We start from the raw sequence: 23,046 nt of genomic DNA, 5'->3' as shown, positions 1-23,046 counted from the left end.
GGACCATAGCCACACAGCCAGGCCAACCGCCAGGGAGCCTGGGACAGGCTGTCTCACTCCACTCAGGAAGGAGCAGAAGGAGGGTTAGTAAACAGCTAGCATGTGCCCCTCGGTCGCCCACACACCGCCACTGGGCCCCTGTGGCCCCTGCACAGGCCCCTCACACCCACAGCCGCTACCCTCCCAGGTTATAACCTCCAGGAGGGCAGGCCCAGGCCTCCGGTGCCCGCCCCGCCTCTTCATGCCTCGCTCCATGCCTGGTGCGTAGCTGAGACTCAATACATGTTTGTTGGCACCAGGCTGGACATTTAAAGTTTTCGAGGAAGAAAGTGACTGATAAGAGGGAGTCAGAGCAGGAATGTCACCAGCACCTTCGGAAGGAGGTCAGAATGGAGGCCAACTGAGCTTACGGGGAGGAAGGTGTAGGCCAGGGAGGCTGCAAGGGCAAGGAGAGCGTGGCTGGTCTCTGCCCGTCACTGCCTACTCACTGCATCACATCCATCACCACTCTCCCTCCCCCCGCCCTCCCACCCCGCCCTCCAGCTAAATTCAGAGAGGACAGCAGGGCAACATCAACTTAGACCCATGGACTGTCCAACATGGCTGGGAGACGGGACTGGAGGGCGAGTTCAGTCTGAAATTCACGCCCAGTCTTGTTTGTCCGAGTGGATGGACCACGGAAGGACGCACAGCAGGAGTCCTGGGAGCAGGGCCAGGTGCTGCCCATGCCCCGGGTCAGGCCAGAACCAGATCTGGGAGCTCCAGGTGCCATTCGTCTCAGCCTGGTAACAACTGAGGGGCTAGCTGTTTACTAACCCCGTCCCCCCTTTCCCTCTTCCCTCTGTGCCCTGCTGGTGATGCCCCTGCCTGGAGGGCCGGGGAGTGGGAGCCCGTTCTACGGCCATGTCAGCACACCCACTCTATCCGACTCCTGTAACCGAAGCAGGAACCCTCTGAGACCCACCTGAATGCCGAGATTCTAGCAGGACGTCCACACCTTCACAGAATGTGTTGGTTCCACTTCCTGGGTGTGTTTTCCTTAAGGGGACGGGGACACATAAGTGATTCTAATGGTGACCTTCCCGGTGCAGGGAAGATTACAAGGACCAGAGTCTCCCCTACATGACCGGGTCAGCTGGGTGGGGGGCGGGGCAGTGTTACCCCCAATCTACCGAATTCACTGTGCCCCTCTCCCACCTGCATGAAACCCAAGCCCTCCCCCGGGCGCAGAGGAGATGCCACGTCTAGAACATTGCTCACACTTGCTCGCCTTCATGGGGGCTCAACAAGGAGAAGATGTCCTCTATTGGCTGAGGCCCTGGGGAAGGGGGCCTGGGCTGGGATGGAGGTGGCCTGCCATCTCTCAGCCAGTTCCCCCTGGGGCTGCAGGGTCCCGGGCCACCAGCCGGAGAGACTGCTGAGCACCCACTCTGGGGAGCGCCCACTTCCAGCCCCGGGCTGACCTCTCCTGGCAGGACCCTGCAGAGCGGCTGGGGAAGAGAAAAGGGAGGAGTCATTATTTCCTCACCACACTCCCCCCACACCCCAAGAAAGGGAAGAAAGGAAACAAAGGGAAACCAGGAGGTAGGTGTCCTTCCCACCCTGCAGCCTCCGCCCTCCCCCAACTCCCCCCCCCCCCCCCCCAGAGACAGGAGAGAGGAAGCCGGAAAGGGACGAGCAGCAGCGACTTTCTGAAGGAGGCCGATGTGTGCAGGCTGCGGCCGCGTTTGCATCGTGAAACGTGCAGGGGGTTCGGCTCCGGCGTGTTTTAGAAGGCTTAACTGTAATATCACTTAGCCTCGGAAGGGCGTGTCACTCAGACTCCGAGGGTCATTTATAAAAATATTTCAACTGTTTCCAAGGAGCTGTCTCCCTGAGGTTGTGAGTGCTAACCCCGAGGTGGGAGACCTGGGAGTCAGAGAGAAAACGGGGAGGGGCAGAGACGCTGAAGAAGGGGAGAAATGAGAGCAGCAGGAGGACAAGCGGAAAGAGGCAGAGGCGGGCGAGGAAGCAGCAGAGGCTGCGAACACCCACAGCAGGTGTGAGACTGTGCCCGTGGACACCCTCACTCAGGCGGCTCGGCCCTCCCAGCTCATGGGGTGTGGATTTTGCTGTGAGTGTTGCCACTCTAATCGCCCACCGGAAAGACCACTTCCAAGTCGGGCTCTAGGACCAAACCGCCTTCCGTCCTGGGCCCTGCGCTGCAGGCGGTCTCCCATCTGCGATTCCAGCGGGGACCAGGGAGCTGACTGCGGCTGTCTGTCTGTCTGCACAGGAGACTGGAAAGGGAGGGCTGAGCGGGGCTGTGTACATGCTCTTCCTCCTGCCATTCCAGAACCATTGCCCTCAACTCCCCGCCCCAGTTCCCACCACAAACACCTCAGCCTCCTAAAGAAAATGCTCTTACTCAGACTTTCATGTGGTGTGACAATGCTGGCCACACAGGAAGGAGGGGTGAGGAGGAAGGGGGGCCGGACCTGCAGGACCTCTCCCCCCCCCCCCCCCCCGGCTCCCACCCTCCCCCACCACCCCCCACCCCCGTGCACTGGCCTCGAGCTTCCAAGGGACCTGAATCTCAGGTTGCAGCCCGGTGTCCAAGTTACTGATATGGAAACTGAGCCCTAGAGGAGGGAAGAAACTCCATCCCAGAGCAGCCAGGGCCCTGGTCAGGCAACTCCCAGCCACACCCCTGCTTCCTCCTCCCTTGGCTAACCCGCCACTCAGGGCCCGGCCCCCTCTGCTTCCTCTCTGGGTCCAAAGCCCAGCAGAGAGAGCTCCAGCATAAAGCTCGGGACAGGCCACCCCAGCAAACGGGTTAGGCCTCCTGCGCTGGGCTGTCTCATCGGAATGTGCCGCTCTCATCTGGGGATCCGGCCTTCTGCTCTAGGGACGCCTCCAAGGGCCTGGGCTGGCACTCACAATGCCTGCTCCAGGCTGTGGAGCAGAGGGCTACACTGACTGCTCCCACAGGACGGACCCCAACCCCTACTGGGAAAAAGTAAAAACCACCCACAGCCAGATAGCCCGGGGCTGGCAGCCCAGCGGGGAGTTCATGGCCACAGCAGGAGGTGCGGATGGAGCGGAAAGAACAGCTCAGAGGGTGAGATGGGCGGGCAGTCTGAGGGGCAAGGCATCTGGAGTTGGACTGTCGGGGCTCAAAGCTGCCTGAGCTAATGATGTGGGAAAGTCACTGACCCTCTGAGCCCCTGTTTCCTCGTCTGCAGAAGGAAGGGGGACCAGGGCCCTGGCAGACTGCCCTGCAGTTGACTCCCTGCGTCCTCGTTCGCAGGCCCACCGTGGTCAGGGGTGAGGGCCGTCCGCCAGAACAGCTGCTGAACTCCTACGATTCCGGGGGCCCTGATGGTTAGCAAAGAGCTTTGACAAAGACAAGGAAATCAGAGAGTGCTGGAAGCAGGAGGGTAGGAACGGTCTAAAGCAATACTCTCATTCCAAAGCCCAGAGGGGCCGGAACAGCCCGGCTCACACAGCTTGTCACATGAAGCTGAGACCCAACCCACTTGTCCAGGTCCTGGTTTCTGCTCCCTCCTTTCAGGTGACAAGGCTAACAGCTTTTGGTGGGTGAAACTCTGCCCCCCGCCCCACTGTCCCTGCCACCCCCACCACACGCCAGGAAAGGGATCCAGGGCAGCAGCTCCCTTGTGAGACCAGACTGGGAGAGAGAGGAGCCGGGAGGCTGGCCTGGCCCTGTAGCCCTGTAACCCCATGTTGGGGGGAAAGGCGGGGGGGAGGGGGGGGAGTAGGGACATGTGGCCAGCCAGACCTGGCAGCTGCACATGCTACTCCTACTGTCAGCACCGGCCACGGATTAGGAAATGTCATGTTTCAAAGGCAGTGATTTCCACTTGCTGCCCAGGAAAGGAAAAGCAGAGACAAGCAAACTCCCAAGGTCACACACTGGCAAAGAGGCCAGCACCTGGGCCCTAACGGGCTCCTGCCCCTCCTCCTGCAGGCCCTCTGCAGACACCCAGCATGACAGCGTCTCCTGGAGTTCATCCCGGCCAAGGACCAATGGACTTCACAGCTTATCCAGGGAGGGAGGGGCGTGTCATGACTCATCAACTGTGACCCACCTTTGGTCCCTGCTCCCCCCACCCTCTTACACTCCACCCCCCTCCGCCCCTGCCGCTCCCCAGCTACACTCTGAGCCACAGCTCCGTGCTCCATGCAGCCCCTCACTCAGCGGGCTCCTGGCTCTGCCTCCTGGGATCAGCAAGCCGCCCTGGACCCTTCCTTCAGTGCCCAGCCTCTGCCCTTGCCCAGCTCGCCCAGCCCTGACCTGGGCTCCCCACTCTGCAGGCAGGACAGCAAGCCTCAGACCTGGAAAATGAAATGACACCTTCTCCCTCTTAGCTTGCTCTCCCTGCTGTTACTTTCCTCTTCCTCCCCAGCCTCATCAGAGACAATAATAAACACGTCTCCTTCCCATCGCCCCTGGAAATGAAGGCCCTTCTTAATTACAAAAGTAATGTCATGATACTAGCAATTAATTAATTCTAATCTGGCCCGGAAGAGAGGTCGGGCATACAACCACCCTGCACCTCTGGAGCCAGGACCGCCCCACGGATATTGTGATTGAAACAGATTTGTATGGAGTCATTAGATACTATCTGCAATCAATTCATTACCATAAACTTAAGCTTCCACATTCTTTCATAGTAAATGAATTTCCAAATCACATTTCCCAACAAGCACTGCCTCAAGTCAACCCTTATTTATCTAATAACACCATGCAAATATTTTATTATATTTCAATGAAATGTGTCGGAAACTATTACCTGTGCTGCCTTTGGAGCACCCCCCCCCCCCCCAGGGAAGGGCTGGTGGGAGGTGGGGCGACTTCCCCTGCGGCTGCTCAGAGCAGAGGCAGCCCTCCCGCTGACACCCACACTCCCCGGCCCCCACTCCAGGCCCTCCGGCCTCTTCAGGGAGGTGGGCCTAAGCAGAGTCTTCCTATCCCAGCGGAGCTGAGGATGTGCTGGTGCTGGGCAAATATAAGCCCCCACAAAGACGAGGGAGCCCCCCAACCCCAGCAGCCCTCTGCCCCACCCTGAGCCACAGACCAAGATGAGCCCTGCTCTACGCGAGTCTGCCTGCGCTGTGTTTACCACTTGGTCACCTTGCTGAAATTCTTCATCATCCTGCATAAGGGCCCCACATGGTCATTTTACACCAGACGAGAACCCAGGATGTGGCTGGTCCCGGCCAGGTGCACTGGGCACCACAAACACCTCTCAGACACGCTGCCCCTCCAGGGGGTCGCCTACGATCCAGCAGCCAAACCCTCCTGGTCAGAGGAGTCCCTTCCTGGCCTTGCCTTCCCCTGTCAAGCCCCCCTTCCTGGTACAGCCCCCGCAGAGTGCTCGCCACGGAGGCTTGTGCAGTGAGCGTCAGTACACACACTGGACCCTGGACCCAGGTGCTGGAGGGACCCCAGAGTCAGGGGGCTCCCTGCCTTGCACTGCTGGCAACACTGATGCCAGGCCACCAGCTAGGGGCAGCTGGATTTGGGGACAGAGCTGCTGGCATCTGGCCCCCGCCCTGCTCAGCGTCCCCGGGGCCCACCCTGGCCCACGGCCACTGTGGTGACCAAGTCCGAGGCAAGTGTTTCCACTGCCCCCGTCCCTGCTGGCCAGTCTTCCTCGCCGACCATGGAAGGACTGGCCACTGCCTTATTTTAGCTCCCAAATGGCCATTTGCTTATTTTAGCTTCACAGCCCCTTCAGCCGAGAACCCACCATCCAGAGGCCGGCAGGCATCTACAGAGCAAGCCTGCGTGCATCCCTCTCCAGGCTCTGGTCTCTGGTTTTCTCACCTGCAAAATGGAAGGAACATCTTTCACGAAAGTCTCTCGGAGCTTTTGCAGAGATGAGGTGGACGGTGGGTTAAAGCACTGTGAGGAGGAGGATGGTGTCTGGTTGTCCAGTCCTCAAGCCCGTGTGTTCAGGTGAAGAAGATCCTCAGCGACCTGCCCGCGTGCCCTGTGCAAGCCTCACGTGTCCCCTCCACACCCCCAAATGGTCCTCCTTCCTCCGCGGCACTTTATCACAACGTCTGTCCTTAGTCAGAAAGGCAAGGAGGGCTTTGCAAACGGGCACATCGGAAAGCAGAATGGGTGGTAACAGGGAGGGGCCAATGAAGGAATGGCTTGTTCCCCCCCACCCCCCGCCCTCTGCCTGCCGCATCCGACCCCCACTACGGGATGGAGACCTCAGAGCTGGGTTTGGCTCCCAGACAGCCAGGGGCGCGGAAGCCCTCACGCCTCACACTGCTGTCTCTGAGGCTAAGCTTCGCCCTCTCCAGCCACTTCTGTTGAAGCGTCCGCGTGCCTTCTCTCACTCCCCACGTGCCCATTCTTACACACTTAATCCACACACGACTTTGTGCGGCTTTGGGACAGGTGAGGACGCTGAGGTCACAGACTTAGTGACATTGAGCTTCTAACCGGGACCTGTCTAACTCGAGGCCAGGCCACATTCCATGACTCAGGCAGCCTGGGGCCCTACCTCTCCCTGAGGCATTTGACGTGTGGACCGAGTCCAGCAAGTCGCCCTGCTGGGCGGGGGGCCTGGCCCGGCATTGGGAACCTGACTGGAGCAGAGGCTGATCCTCTGTGAGCAGAGGGACGCCCTCCTGCCCAGGGCCTCCCGGGCGGCCCCTGCTCCTCCCTGCGGGCAGACGGCCACGGAAACACCGGCTCTTCCTGGGCTTGATCCTGCCACTTTCAAGATGGAACTACACCACCAGCTCCTGAGACGCCAGCTTCCTGATGTGACTGTTGGGACTTCTCAGCCCCCATAATTATGTTAGTGAATTTCCAATAATAAATCTCCTTTTGGCTCTGGTGGCCAAGTCATGAGCCAGAGAATTTAGGCTGCGTGGGGAAGGAAATGAAGCCAGGGCAGGTAAAGGAAGCAAGGGACACTCCCTGAGGGTGAAAAACACACTTAGAAGAAACAAGCTAAGCGAGAGGGCTCGGTGGACAGGAAGCTGTGGTCAAAGCGCAGACGTAGAATTTCTGAGTGGAGGCAGGGCCATTCTGGACAATAAGATTCGGATGTCCCTGAGGGAGTGGCTGCTGGATTACAGTGAAGAAGGGGACTAATGCAGGCACCTCGTCTTATTGCTCTTCACTTTATTGCGCTTCACAGCTGTTGCATTTTTTTTACAAGCTGAAGGCAAGACAATCCACCAGCAAATAGGTAACAACCCCTTTCGTTGCAGTACTCACTCTGTTGTGTTGGTCTGGAACCCAACCCACAACCTCTCCGCCTGCTCCAGTGCCTATGTCTGCCACCCCCTCCTCCTTTCCTGGCCCCCACCCCCTTTTCCCGCTCTCCCATGGCAGCTCCACCTGGGTCATTCTCCTTCGCATCCTTCTCTGTCTTTTCCACTTCCCTCCCCCTCCTGGTTCCCTGGATTGCCCTTCCTCCTCTGTCTCCTCCAGCTGTGCCTCACTCTCTCTTCCCAGCCTCAGCCGGGCTCTCAGCGCTGCCTCTGCCTGTGTGTCCTCCCTTTCCTCCTGGCTTCTCTCCTTTCAAATCAAATCAACAAGCATTTATTGAGTCTGATCCCTGTCTCTCTCTGCTCCCTTCCCTGGCTGTCTCCCCTTGGCCTGGACTCCCACCACCTCCGGGGCCCTGTGGTCAGGCCATGCACCCGGGAGGCAGCCCATGTGTGGCTGTCAGCCTGGCCCCTGGGGATGAGGGAGTAAGTGCGGACCCTCCTCCCCAGCTCCCCCTCCAGGCAGCCCAGCAGCATTCATTATTTAGAGAAATGATTTAGCATCCTGCTTCTGCCATCTCCTGCCATGGCGCCAGGCCCTGATATGTGATAAAAATATCAACGTTAAATCAACTCTGACAACTGCTGTTCTCCTGCAGTGTCACTGGAGCCGAGAGCTGAGCAAGCCAGCAGCTCCTGCAGGACCAGAAGCGCCAGGCACCCAGCAGCTCTCAGAGCCCCCCAGCCCCCAGCCTGGCATGCAGGCCCCATGCTGCCCGCACACCACACCACAACTCACCCCCACTCTGCTCAGTCTCCTCACCCTAGAGAGTGTTTACTGTACCATCGGTACAAAATTCCAATTAAAACTAATCAATTGATTCTTTACAACGTGCATGGCACTATGCGAGCACTAGCCACGTGGTATCTTTTTTAAGTTTCATGTCGGTTCTGGCAGGTGGAAATCACATCCCAGTGTTAGAGATTTTTAACACCGAGGCTAGGAGATGCTACAGCGCTTTCCTGAGGACACACAGCTAACAAGCAAAGAGCCTGGGCTAGGACCTGGCTCTGTCTGGCTCAAGCCCAGGGAATCACAACAAATCGAGCTGGCTGAGGGCATCTGGCTACAGCACTAAGAGTCCGGCTTGGACATGGACAGAGGTGTGAATCTCACAAGGCCAACAGCGATGGGTCCCTCTCCCAACATCTGACCACCGGCCCCGGGATGAATTGGTGCACCCTGTGTGAGGCTGTCGGGTGAGAGCACCCCCTGCTCCTCACCCTGCTCACCACAGAGACCAAGCAAGGACCCAAGGCAACTGGGAAGGAGAAAAGAGGATGTAGGTCTGCATGAGCAGGGACAGGACAGGGGGAGAGCAGAATAAAGAAAGGACAGGCTAAGGGACTGGGAGCCAAAGCCAGAGAGATCACTGCCTCACAGGCCACTCCCATGACCAACACCACCCTCACGGCCTCTCTTTTCTGGGAGCAGAAGGCCAAGCACCTGGTGACCGCTCAGGAAATGCTTGCTGGCAGGTTTCTTAGCTACAGAGGAGGGCGGAGTCCACTGAACCCTCCGCGGGCGTCTCAGGGCCATGGATGGTGGCTGGGATGAGGTGGCCCGGTCCTCATGGAGAGGCTCAGGGGCTCCGGCAGTAGGAAGCTGGCACTGTGAGGGGGTAGCCAGCCATGCCGGTGGGTGTGGGCTGCTTTCATGGCATCACAGGTCCCAAATAGAGGGGGTGATTGTCTGTGTATGCAGGTGAGTCCTACTGGAAGCAGGCTTCATGCTTTTTACGTTCTAGAGCAGCGAGGGAACCCGTGTGCCCCAGGACTGTGCTTTAGAGCAGTGAGGGAACCCGTATGCCTCAAGTCTCTGCTCTAGAGCAGCGAGGGAACCAGTGTGCCCCAAGTCCGTGCTCTGGAGTAGCAAGGGATCTGGTGTGCCCCAAGTCCGTGTTCTGGAGTAGCGAGGGATCTGGTGTGCCCCAAGTCCGTGCTCTGGAGTAGCGAGGGATCGGTGCGCCCCAAGCTTGTGCTCTAGAGCAGCATGGTCTCCAGTGCGCCCCAAGCCTGTGCTCTAGAGCAGCATGGTCTCCAGTGTGCCCCAAGTCCATGCTCTAGAGCAGCGAGGGAAACCGCAGGAATTTTGACAACATGCACTGACTGACCCCTCTTCCCTTAGATTGTCAAATAAAAAAATGACCACAGCCAACACAATAATAGCCATCCAGTGTGAATGAATCAAAATTATATCTATTTTTTTGGTCAGGTCAGCAAAAAATATAATATACTTTTTGGTGTGCCACCCAATTTTAGAAATTAGTTTATGTGTGCCGTGAGATGAAAAAGGTTGAGAATTGCTGCTCTAGAGAGATTTAGACAGGAAGGTGACCAGTATGAGGACAGATGATGTCAGAAGAGAAATATTAAAGGAATTGGGCACATTGAGCCTGTAGAAGGTACAGAGACAAACTACCGAGTACTTAAAGAGCTGTCATAGAATGGACCTGACCATGTGGCAAAATTGACTATCGTTGGAAACTGTAGAAAATGATGAGCTGGGCCCCCTCTGAGGACAGAGCAGGTAGGCTGACAGGCACATCCGGCAGTGCTTCCCAGCCTTGTTCACACCACGACTCACACAGAAATCGATCGTGTCTGTCCCACCCCCTGGGAAGAGGAACGGATGAGGTTACCCACAGCTACAGGTCATCAGTGATGAGACTCAGATCACCCACGTGGCAGTGCTATGGCTGAGGATAACTTAGAAAACGCGCCCCCTGTGAGTGCACTGGAGAAGCTCTGGTGTAGGAGCAGTGAGTTCCTATCACTGGAGGTGTGTGCATATAGACCAGATGAGGGTTTGGGGAGAAAGGGGCTGCAGAAGGGGTTCAAATATTAGAAAGCAGGTTGGTCCCTTTCAGCTCAGAGCTTCCTAGATGCCAGCTCCAGGGAGGACGGGAAGGGGGAGGCATGGCCACCCCAGCACACACACGGGCCCAGAGCAGGACCCAGCCAGGTCTTCCTCCTGCTCCTTGGAGAGCAGGTGTTTCTACATTAGGGGCCCCTGACAATGAGGGGGGACTGCGTCAGCCGCTTGCCATGCAGTGGGAGGCCCAGGTGCCTGGGATACGACTGGCCCATTAGCCTCCCGCCCTGGGGGGAGGGAGATGGAGGCCTCCAGATGGACTAATGAAAATCACCCCAATGGAATTCAGTTGAGCAGAAGAAAGGAGGACGGATCCCTTCAATGATCCCTAGGCCTACCCTCATGCATCATCCCAAGCACAGAGCAGTGCCCCCTCAGAAAGACAACTGCCGTTAGTGATGCGGGACTTACGTCATCAAAATAAAAACCCAGGCTCTGCTCCCAGGGCGAGACGATGAGATGGCCCCAGTGGGCCTGGCAAGACTATCTCAGTGTGTCTGGTGGGAGGGGACAGACAGACCCGGGCTTCTCCACTCACTGGCTATGTGACGGAGCCAGCTACTTGGCCTCCACTCCTCAGCTATAAAACAGGCTGGATAGAGCTTACCTCACAAGCTGGTGTGTGGCCTTGGGAAAGGCATTGTACCCCCAATGTCTCCCCTATAAAATGACGAGGTTTGTCTGTAATTACTAAGGTTCTTCAAGCTCCATGGCCCTGCGCTCTATGATCTGAGAACTCACAGCCAAGCTTGGTGTGGGCCAAGGAAAGGTATCCATCCCTGGAACCCCGGTGCCTCTCTCCCTCCCTCAGAAGGAATAAGTTCGGAACTTATTTCTTCAGGACAAGGGCCTCCAGATCACCTCTCCTCCCACTCCCCAACCCCAGGCTAACCCAGACATCAACTCTACAAGTGTCCATCAATCTCATAAGACTCAGAAATCGCTAGCTTTTGGTTTATGAAGCACTTCGGTGTCCCCAACCAGGTGACCTCTACCTCTACCTGGCATAAAGCACAGCCTACTCCCTGGAGGTTAAAAAGCCACTAACTGCTTCCTGCTCCACTCAGGTATTGACTGGGAGGGTGCAAGGCTATTGGCATTTCATCAACAGCCAGCTGGCTTTCTTGCCTGGTCCTTACTAAGAGAGAAAGAGGAAAAGTCTGCTGGGTCACGGAGTCAGAGGCCAGGAGGCCAGGTGAGGATGGATGGGCTCTGGACAAGTTGCAGATGTAGTTCTACATTTCTGGGGCAGAGTCTCAAGGCCACACCTGCCCATCCGCAGCCTAGCAGCCTCTGTAGCAGGTGCGGCCCAGGGACTCCCCCATCTCTCTGAGCTGACACTCAGCACACCCCATACCCTGTGCTCTGCATATCATCATTTTCCTCCCCCAGTCCTAGCTGCACCTTCTCCACCTGCTACGTGAGCCAGGATGCCCACATCTATGGGTACAGCACCCAAACTTCCCTGCTCTCTGACTTCCATTTGAGTTCACCAAGGAAACACTGGCAAGCAAGTTAAGGTGGAAGGAAGGAGAAGTTGGGCTACTGATTCCTGGCTCCCACTCCTGCAGACCCTACCTAAGCTCCCCTCTACACCTTAGGGTGCTTTGCCATCTTTGTTGGATTCCATAACCCTGGTTACACTTCTGTCAATCGCCCCTTCCTAGACCTTCTCTTTACTTACTCCTCTGGAGCAGATCATCTGCTTCTGGCTGGGACCCTGGCCAGGCCTACTCCTTGTTCTGGACTAATCAGGAACCCTGTTCTCGGCCCTAAGCTGCTGTGAGGACGACAGGAGCCCAGTGGTCAGCAGAGAACATGAGGCATCTTAGGAAGGACACCTAGTATCCTCACAAGTAAGAGGGCCACCAGGCACACACAGAAGCCAATGCACCACTTAAGTTACAGAGCCAGGTTCTCTTGTCTGGACCCACCTCCAACCAGAGCTGTATCCCCCAATCCACGCATTCCTCCTCTCAGCCAGTAAGCCCTTAGTGAGCCCGTTCCACATTCCAGGCACAGTGTGAGGTACTGAAATATAAACATAGATTAGACACAGTTCCTGCCCCAAGGAGTTCACCGTCTGATGGGAGTCAGACATGCATAGAACTAAGGACAGTCTTGGAGGGCTGAGAAGGCTCACCATGCCGCAGAGTGGGCACTGTCCATCGTTCTCTGAGAACTGAACGCCCAATAGATGTCCTTCATTTATCCCATCGATGCATCCAGAGGTGCGGTAATCTGCAGCGTCACCATTTCTCCCCGGGGCTGCTGGCTTAGAGGGGGGCTAGGAAGCAGGGTCACAGCCAGTGTCCCATGGCTCCCTCCCAGTCTGCCACCCTCCAACTACAGGTATCAACTTAGGAGTCCAAAGTCCCTCACAAGGGGAGGAATTGTTCTTGAGTCTCCCTCCTGGAACATGTTTCATCAAATTAGGGGCCCGGTTAAGGGACCACTTCAGCTCAGAGAGGACTTTATGGGATTGATCTCTCGTACTTGCCAACACCAGAAATGTGGTTATTCAAAGGAGAAACAATAAAATAACAAGCTGATGCCATACCATTTGATGAGGTTCCCTCCTCCCAAACACAGTGTTCCTACATACACACACATACACACACACACACACACACACACACACACACTCACACACACGCACCAGCTGTCCCAGAAAAGCCCATGGTGACAGCAAAGAACACCAAGCTCCCTGATCTCAAGGGGCAAAGGTGGGGTTGTGGAGAGGACATTTCCAAGCACTGCTATTAACAACAGATGGACAAAACTAAAGTAAGCAATTCTATAGCCTGAATACAGAGTTTGAGGAGGGTGGAGTCTTCCAATGCTACTGACAATAACTATTAAATAAGTTAAAAACCACCCAAAATGATAAAAAAAATTGAATTTAATTGAATGCTGTCATGTACTGGTAGATCCTACTTTTGAATATAATCAGATTATAAGTTGTATTCCAAAGAGTTCAAAACCTACAGTGAGCCATCAGGTGAACTCATTTCTGGCAGCAAAGGCTACAGAAAGGTCATTTTCACATTCAACAAACATTTATTAGGACCCCACCATGGGCCAAGCACTGTGTCAGACACTGGGATAAAAAGATGGGCGGAAGGCAGCCCCTGCCCTCAGTTTACTCACAGGCTAGAGAGAAAAGCAGGCATGGAAACAGGCAGTGGCAGTGCTACGGAAGGGCAGACCAGGGACAGCCCCTCTGCCCAGAGACATCAGAGAAGGGTTAATAGATAAGGTGAACAACTTAAGTCACAAAGAAAGGACTTTACCAGATGGAGAAGGGGTAAAGGCATTCTAGGCAGAGGCAAGAACATGGGCAAGATTGCAGAGATGTGAGTGGGCAAGGCATGCTCAAAGAGCAGCTCATAACTCCCTGGGCTGAAGCACAGAGTGTGGGGGCAGTGACAGGAGTGAAGCAAGGAAGGCGAGTGAAGGCCAGGTCATGAGGAGCTTGCATGCCAGGCTAAAAGATTTAGAAGTTCTTCAGTAGCAAATGCCAAGCCAATAAGGCTTTAAGCAAGAGCATGATACGTTAGAGCAGGGTTTAGAAAGTTCTATAAGGAGAACAAAGTCTGCTGCTCAAAGACTGTGGGGTCCTGAAGACAGTGAAGACCAAGGTATCTTCAAAGAGCAGCTTCCCCTCCACCAGGGAGGAGTTGGGAAGATACTCTTCTTCTAAGGGGAGTGCTCATGAGACAAGTTCCATATGGAGGTGGGTTTCCAGTTTCAGGGATCCTGGATGGAGGCCATCTCCTCAGTTTCCATCAGTGGAATACACAGGAAGGGCGGGTGGGTTACAGGCCTTCATGGGGAGGGTCTCTAAGTCTTGAAGTAACCAGTACAGAGGCTGGTCCTCTGGTATGAGGGACACAATGGAGAAGACCTCAGGGACAGCAGCCACGGCTCCAGACAGACAAGCAAATCGGTTTTGTGTTGGAAAAATGTTAGGTCATCAAAGGCCTCAAGAAGCTCATGAGACACATGGAAAAGGTAGAGGGTCCTTCATCACTTGCAAATTGAACTCAAGTTATATGATGATTAACACAGGTCTCTAGAATCAAAGCAGGATTTTCGGTGATGGTGGAGTGAAGAAACCAGCAAATGCTCTTCCCAAAATCTAGGAAAAAATAGTCAAGAACAAAAACATTTCAGGGATCGGTTACTCAACCAAAGGGAAAACAACAAATCAAGAAGCCTTTGTGCATGAAAAACTGAACTTTGGTACGGTAAGTGGGAATGTTCAAAATCTTCCTGGGACCACTCCCAGCCCCACCCCCACCGATGCTGAGCAGGTCTGACCATGTAAATGAGAGCCTTAACTGCAGGAGAGGGCCAATGTGCTTTGGAGCAGAAGGTGAGGACCCCAAGTGATGGGGAAGGCCACCAGTCTGGGCAAGTGGTGGGCAAGGCCCCCGCCCTGCTGGACAGAGGTTGCAGTACCATGCCCAGACACATCATAATTAAAATGCCAAAAATTAAAGACAAAGAGAGAATCTTAAAGGCAGCAAGAGAAAAGAAAACTGTTACCTACAAAGGAGATCTCATAAGGCTGACACCTGATTTCTCATCAGAAACTCTACAGGCCAGAGTGGAATGGCATTAAGTATTCAAGATAATGGAAATCAAGATTACTATACACAGCAAGGCTAGCATTCAAAATAGATGGTCAAATAAAGAGCTTCCCAGACAAAAAAAAAAAAAAAAGGCTAAAGGAGCTCATCACCACCAAGCCAGCAATGGAAGAAATGCTAAACGGATTGCTGAGAAGAAGAAACAGAGAGAGAAACCTAGTCATACAGAATTAAAATGGCTATAAATAAGTATCTCTCAATAATAACCCTAAATGTAAAAGGAATAAATGCTCTAATAAAAAGGTGTAGGGTAGCTGAATGGATACAAAAACATGACCCAAGTATATGCTGTCTACAAGAGACCCACCTCAAAACAAAAGACACACACATTATGAAAGTGAAGGGATAGAAAAAAATTTTCCATGCTGGAATAGCAATACTCATACCCGACAAAATAGACTTTAAAAGCATCATGCTAAGTGAAATAACCCTGTCGGAGAAAGATAAATATCATATGATCTCAGTCATTTGTGGAATATAATGAACAACATAAACTGATGAACAAAAATAGAGCCAGAAGGAAAATATATATATACTAGAATATCATAGAAGTAATACTGTTATTTGCAGATTTTTAATATCTCCTACAACTTTTGTGGTATCATAGTATGTTAGTACAGTATTGGTAATATTATTATACTTAAAATCCTTTTATTCTTGAAATATTAATGCTTATTGCATGTAATATTATTATATGTAAGGTCATTTTTCTTGAATAATTGGTGTTTATTGCATGTAACATTATCATATTTAAAATCATTTTTCTTGACATATTAATGTTATTTCATGTAAAATTATTATATTTAAGTTCATTTTTCTTTAAAAAAAAAAAAAGAATTGACAGCTTGCTTCCAAAAAAACAACAAAGTGATAAAAAGCAAGCACCTACAACCAAGACTACTCTACTAAGCAAAGCTATCATTGAGAATCAAATGACAGATAAAGAGCTTTCCAGACAAGAAAAAACTAAAGGAGTTCATCACCATCAAATGAGTATTACAAGAAACATTAAATGCTCTCCTTTAAAAAGAAGAAAAAAAGATTTAAAAAATGAATAATAAAATGGCAAGAAATACATATGTACCTATGATTACTTCAACTGAAAATGGATTAATGCTCCAATCAAAAGACATACACTGCCTGAATGAATAACCAAACAAGACCCTTATATATGCTGTTTACAAGAAACTCACTTCAGATCAAAAGATACACATAGTGAAAGTAAAAAAAAAAGGGAAAAGGGTATTTCATGAAAATAGAAAGAACAAAAAATAGCTGGAGTAGCAGTACTTATACCAGGCAAAATAGACTTTATAACAAAGGCATAACAAGAGACAAAGAAGGATCCAGCAATTTCACTTCCAGGTATTACTTATTTGAAGAAACTCAAAGCATTAATTTGAAAAGACATATACATCCATATGTTCATTGCAGCATCATTCACAATAGCCAGGATGTGGAAACAACCTAAGTGTCCATGAATAGATGAATGGATAAAGAGTGGTTCAAATAAACAATGGAATATAATCGGCTATAAAAAAGAATAAAATCTTGCCATCTTTAACAACATGGATGGACCGAGAGGCTATTGTGCTAAGTAAAATAAGTCAGACAGAGAAAGACAAATGCCATATGATTTTATTTTATGTGGAATCTATAAATAAATAAATAAATAAATAAATAAACAAACAAACAAACAAGCATAACAGAAACAGATTCATAGATACAGAGAAGATTTTGATGGTTGCCAAATGGGAGGGGGTTGGGAGTTGGGTGAAAAAGGTGAAAGAATTAAAAAGTACAAATCGGTAGTTACAGACTAGTCATGGAGATGTAAACTACTGCATAGAGAATATAGTCAATAATATTTTAATGACTATCTATGGCACCAGGTGGGTACTAGATTTATCAGAGCAATTACTTTGTAAGTTATATGAATGTCTAATCACTGGGTTGCATACCTGGAACTAATATAATATTGTATAGTAACTGTGATTGAAAAATAAAAACTTTTATTTTAAAAACTGAGTAGAGAGCCTTAACCGGTTTGGCTCAGTGGATAGAGCGTCAGCCTGCAGACTGAAGGGTCCCAGGTTCGATTCCGATCAAGGGCATGTACCTTGGTTGTGGGCACATCCCCAGTAGTGGGTGTGCAGGAGGCAGCTGATCTATGTTTCTCTCTTATCGGTCTTTCTAACTCTCTACCCCTCTTCCTTCCTCTCTGTAAAAAAATCAATAAAATATATATATTTTAAAAAACTGAGTAGAAATATTAGCAACATGTATCATTGAGGAGACAGATTCCCCAGATAAAGTTACTAAAAAAAATATCTAGAAACAACAACCCTCACAAGTGAAAAATCAGAATCCAAAGTTTGTACAACATATTATCTAAAATGTCCGGTTCTCAGCAAGAATATTGCAACATAGAAATAAACAGGAAAGTGATCCATATTCAAGAAAGAAAAGAAATAGTCAATAGAAACCAACTCTGAGTCGGTGCAGATATTGGATTTGGCAGATAAAGACTTCAAAGCAACTATTCTAAATGTGGTTAAAGAACTTTAAAAAGCTAAATCTTTATTGTTCAGAGTATTACAGATGTCCCCCCATACCCCCCTTCCCATTGCCCCTCTCCACCCAGTTCCCACCCTGCCCCACACTTTCACCACCCTATTGTCTGTATCCATAGATAATGTATATATGCATATAAGTTCTTTGAGATTCATCAGTCTGTTCCATGTTTCCATGTTTCTGGTTCTATTTTATTCATCAGTTTATTTTGTTCATTAGATTCTTTGTTCATTTATTTATTTGATTTTTAGATTCAACTGTTGGCATATATCTATTTTTCTCCTTCTTCTTCTTCTTCTTCTTCTTCTTCTTCTTCTTCTTCTTCTTCTTCTTCTTCAAGAATACCCTTCAACATTTTAGGTAATACTGGTTTGGTGGTGATTTACTCCTTTAGCTTTGTTTTGTCTGTGAAGCTCTTTATCTGACCTTCAATGATAAACGATAGCTTTGCTGAGTAGAGTAATCTTGGTTGTAGGTCCTTGCTATTCATCACTTTGAATATTTCTTGCCAATCCCTCTGGCCTACAAAGTTTCTGTTGAGAAATCAGCTGACAGTTGTATGGGTGCTCCCTCATAGGTAACTAGCTGCTTTTCTCTTTCAGCTTTTAAAAGTCTCTCTTTGTCTTTAACCGTTGGCATTCTAATTATACTGGGACTTGATGTGGGCCTCTTTGGGCTCCTCTTGTTTGGGACTCTCTGTGATTCCTGGACTGTTAAATCTATTTCTTTCACCAGGTAGGAGTTTTCTATCATTATTTCTTCAAATAGGTCTTCGATATCTTGCTCTCTCTCTTCTCCCTCTAGCACCCCCTTAGTGCAAATGTTGGTGTGCTTGAAGTTGTCCCAGGGGTCCTTACACTATCTTTATATTTCTGGATTCTTTTTTCTGTTTGCTCTTCTGAATGGGTGTTTTTTGCTTCCTCATATTACAAATCATCGATTTGATTATCAGGATCCTCTACTCTACTGTTGAATCCCTGTAACTTATTCTTTATTTCAGTTAGTGTATGCTTAATTTCTGACTGGTCCCTTTTCATGTCTTTGAAATTCTCATTAAGACCCTTGAAATTCTCACTTAGCCCCTTGAAGCTCTTATTGAGATCCTTGAGCATCCTTATAACCATTGTTTTGAACTCTGCATCTAGTAGTTTGTTTGCTTCCATTTTATTTAGTTATTTTTATGTAGATTTCTTCTGTTCTTTCATTTGTGACATGTTTCTGTGTCTCCACATTTGGGCTGCTTCCCTGTGTTTGTTTCTATGTATTGGGTAGAGCAGCTATGTCACCTGGAATTGGTAGAGTGACCTTGTGTAGTTGGAGTCCTGTTGGGTCCAGTGGCTGTGTGCACAGTCTTGTAGTCTAGTTGGCATCACTGGGAGGAATTGACCTCCAGACCAACTGTGAAAACCACCTGTGACTATAGTGGAAGAACTGCTGTGAAGGAGACAACCCTTTGAAGTGGGACTTGCTTCAATGGGACTTTGGTGCGCACTGAGTCTGTAGCTCATGGATGTGCAGAGTTGTAACCTCGTTGGTCTGAATCTGTCCACTGGGTGCACTGGCTCTGGGGCCCCATGGCAGGTGCAAAGTCAGCCACTGTCTGGGGGCCAGCTGGCAGGTGCTACAGAGCAATCTGCAGATGACTGCTACTTGTGTTGGCCTTAGAAGTGTCCAGATGAGGCCAAGCTATGAAGCAAAACAGGCAGCTGCTAGTGGCAGGTCTTGGCCTCTTATTGTTAGGTATGGAACACCAGCTGTTTGAGAGATTTTAGCAAAATCAGAAGCCTGAGCCAGGACAGGCCATTCATATGGAAAAGTTGCTACATACAGGTGGGGGAGGGGCTAAAAATTGGATGGGGTGGGGTCTCAGGGATTTATCGGGGGAAGAGCAAACAGTGTGAGTCAGGCAGATGAAAACTCAGATCTGGCTGCCAATCAGCTCTGCAATGGGGGAGATCTCAGCATAAGAACAATGACCCCTGCAAGCACCCCTATCTGGGAGAAAGCCGCCCCTGAGGTCATGCTCCACTGCCAGACAGTTCCGTTCCTCCCCATATGTCCTTGGATTCCACCAAGCCACTGCCCCAGTACTGGAGCTCAGAGGGAGCAAATCCATGTAAGTTTGTGAACCAGACCTTTAAGAGGAACACCTGGGTCACCAGCAGGCTCTGTGTCCCTCAGCCACAATCCATGCTGGTTTTTACAGCCTAAAGTTACAGGGACTTCTCTTCCCAGCTCTGGAATCCTGGGATGGGGGTCTGGTGTGGAACTGGGATCCCTTGATCCTCACAGGAGGCCTCTGCAGCTAAGATATACCTCCTGATTAAAATAAAAAGCCAGGCATGGTTATTGGACAAGCCCATTCCGCGCCTCCACCCCTCCTACCATTTTCAATGTGTTTTCATCTTTATTTCTCTAGTTGTAGGACTTGCATTCAGCCAGATTTCAAGTGGTTCTTAATGATGGTTGTTCTGTATTTTAGCTGTAGTTTATATGTGGTTGTGGGAGGCTATGAGTACCAGTGTTTACCTATGCTGCCATCTTGGTTCTCAACAGAAGCTATCCTATCTAATAAAAGAGAAACATGGTAATTAGCGTACAACCGCTACCCTTCCCATTGGCTACTCAGGGCGATATGCAAATTAACTGCCAGCCAAGATGGCAGCCGGCAGCCAGGCAGCTTGAACCAAACATGAGGCTTGCTTGCTTCAGTGACGGAGGACTCCAACGTTCCCCAGCTGCTGCTGCCGGCCTCTGAGCTGCAACTCTAAGCAACTATGTTACAAATATAGAAGCTAAACAAAACCCTAGAAACCTGCTTAAGTTGCCGGGCTTCAGCCAGCAGGATTGCAACACTGTTTCAAATACAGAAGGTAAACAAAGGCCAGAAACCTGCTTTCAGCAGCAGAGGCCTAAGAGCTGGAGCCTCAGAGCTAAAGCTGGCCCAAAATAAAAAAAATAAAAATAAAAAAAGGAGCAGTTAGGAGCTTCAGTCACCCGCCAGCCTGAAAACAGCCCTCAGCCCCTCACCCAGACTGGCCAGGCACCCCAGTGAGGACCCTGACCCTGAAGGGTGTGTGACCAGCTGCAAACAGCCATCATCCCCTCATCCAGGCTGGTCAGGCACCCCAGTGGGTGATCCAGGACACCCTTCAGGGCAAACCAGCTGGCCCCCACCTGTGCACCAGGCCTCTATATAGTAAAAGGGTAATATGCCTTCCAGCACTGGGATCAGCGGAGCCGCGAGGCCTCCCGGCACCGGGATCAGTGTGACGGGGGCAGCGCCCAAACCCCCTGATCGCCCTGCGGCTCTGTGTGTGACAGGGTGTGGTGCCCCCCCCCCCCACAGGCCCTGCTCTGTGTGTGATGAGGTAGAGCCATAACCTCCCCATCGGCCCTGCCCTCAGTGTGACAGGGTGTGGCGCCCCAACTCCCTGATCCGCCCTGCTCTGTGTGTGACAGGGGGCAGTGCCCCAACTCCCCTATCGGCCCTGCTCTGTGCATGACAGGGGGGAGCTCCCCAACCCCCTGATTGACCCTGCTCTGTGCGTGACAGGGTACGGAGCCCCAACCCCCCTGATGGGCCCTGCTCTGTGAGTGACAGGGGGCAGCACCCCAACCCCCTGATTGGCCCTGCTCTGTGTGTGACAGGGGGTGGCGCCGCAACCTGCCCATCGACCCTGCCTTGAGTGTGACAGGGGCAGTGCCCCAACCCCCCAATCAGCCCTACCCTGAGCGTGACTGAGGGTGGCATTGCAATCTCCCGATCCGCCCTGCTCTGTGCATGACAGGAGCGGCCCCCAACTCCCCAATCAGCCCTGCTCTGAGCCCAACCAGGGGCTGCACCTAGGGATTGGGCCTGCCCTCTGCCACCCGGGAGCAGGCCTAAGCCAGCAGGTCGTTATCTCCCGAGGGGTCCCAGGCTGCAAGAGGGCACAGGCCGGGCTGAAGGACCCCCCCCCCTTCCCCCTGAGTGCACAAATTTTTGTGCACCGAGCTTCTAGTCAATCTATATAAAATCCTAATAAGCAAATAGACTGAATGGCAGAACAACCGAACTACTGGTCACTATGATGTGCATTGACCACCATGGGGCTCACACAGAACATCACGGGAATCGGCCATGGTGGGATGGTGGAGCAGGTGAGCGGGGGCACCAGATCAAGGTGGGACACCTGTCGCTGTCATCGGGGTGAGTTTCTGGTAGTTAAAAATTCTTTGCTCCCGTGTGCCATGGTCCCGCTCAGTGCTCACACCTGCTGCCAGCGCCAGCTCCGCTTGCACCCACTGCCAGCACCCAGCACAGGCCCCAATTGCTCGGCACCAACATTGGTTGCGAGTGGCAGCTACTGGCCCTGATCGCCCCTCAGGGCTTCTTCACTGCCCCCTGCTCTTAAAGGGCAGTCAGGGCCAGCAGCCTCCTCTCACACCCACTGCCAGCGATGGCCCCACTCACACCTGCTGCTGGCGCCAGAGCCACTGCTCACACCCGCAGCCAGGACCAGAACCACCACTCGCATCTGCTGCCTGTGCCCAGTGCTGGTCCCAATCACTTGGCACGGTCAGCAGGTGTGAACTGCGGCTGCCAGCACCCGATCTCCCCTGAGGGCCTCTCCACCTCCCCCTGCTCCTGAGGGGAAATCAGAGCAGCAGCTGCTGCTCACACCCACTGATGGTGCTGGCCCCGTTTGCACCCACTGCTGGAGCCAGCCCCAATTGCTCTGTGCCATCAGTGGGTGTGAGCGGGGCCGGCACCATCAGTGCATGGGAGCGGCAGCAGCAGGAGCAGGGCTGCCAGCAGATGGGACTGGGGGCCATGGCAGGAAGAACTGGGTGGGGATGCAGAAGATGGGCCGAGACCTGCCCCTGTGCCCACTGCAGCCTCGTGGCTCGCAGTTCCTTTCAAAGTGCACGAATTCGTGCACTGGACCCCTAGTGTTTAAATAATTAAAGAATATGATGACAATGACTTAACAAGTAGGGAATTTTAATAAAGCAATAGAAGCTATGAAAGAGAACCTAATGGGAATTATAGTTTTGAAAAATATAGTAGCAAAAATAAAAATTCACTATATGGGTTCAACATCAGATTTGAGATATCAGAAGAAAGAATCAGTAAACTTGAAGTCAATAGAAATTACACAATCTGAATAACAAGGAGAAAAGTTATTGAAGAAAATGAACAGAGCCTCGCTGAGACCTGAGGAACAACATGAATTGTACCAGCACACCTGCAATGTGAGGCCGGAGGAGAGACGGAGAGAAGAGGGCAGAAAAAGATTTGAAGAATCAAAAGAGGCCCCAATTTTGAAGTCCCCTCCACTACCCTGCTTTGGATTTTGGGAAGTGAGTGAGGAAGCTCCGAAGGTGCTGGGCGAGAGCTCCTGCAAGCCTCGGCTCAGAGCTGCCTCTCAGGAGGAGGCATCATCCCCACCGCATGCTGGGCGCAATGCTCGCACTTCCATCAGTGCACTGGCCCTCACAGGTCTGTGAGCCCTTCTATAGTCCCAAGAAGCAGAAAAGGCTCAGTGAGGTAAAGCAGCAGCCAGTGCACCGCCAGGACTGGAACCCAGGTCTCTCTTCAGGCCTTTCCCACAGCGCCCTGATGACCCAGCGCTGGGGGCAGGACTGATGTGACCC

The 23,046-nt window shown here is 51.8% G+C and overlaps 1 pseudogene; it reads left to right on the top strand.

The window, feature by feature from the left end:
• The first annotated feature begins 2,920 nt into the window (after positions 1-2,920).
• The window catches only part of LOC118664103, a 64,144-nt pseudogene continuing 44,018 nt past the window's right edge, over positions 2,921-23,046 (top strand).

The sequence above is a fragment of the Myotis myotis genome, unplaced genomic scaffold, assembly GCF_014108235.1.
Source record: "Myotis myotis isolate mMyoMyo1 unplaced genomic scaffold, mMyoMyo1.p scaffold_m19_p_10, whole genome shotgun sequence".
NCBI classification, from domain to species: domain Eukaryota; kingdom Metazoa; phylum Chordata; class Mammalia; order Chiroptera; family Vespertilionidae; genus Myotis; species Myotis myotis.
Note: the sequence above shows the minus strand (reverse complement) of the source record. Positions and strands in the feature narration are given on the sequence as shown.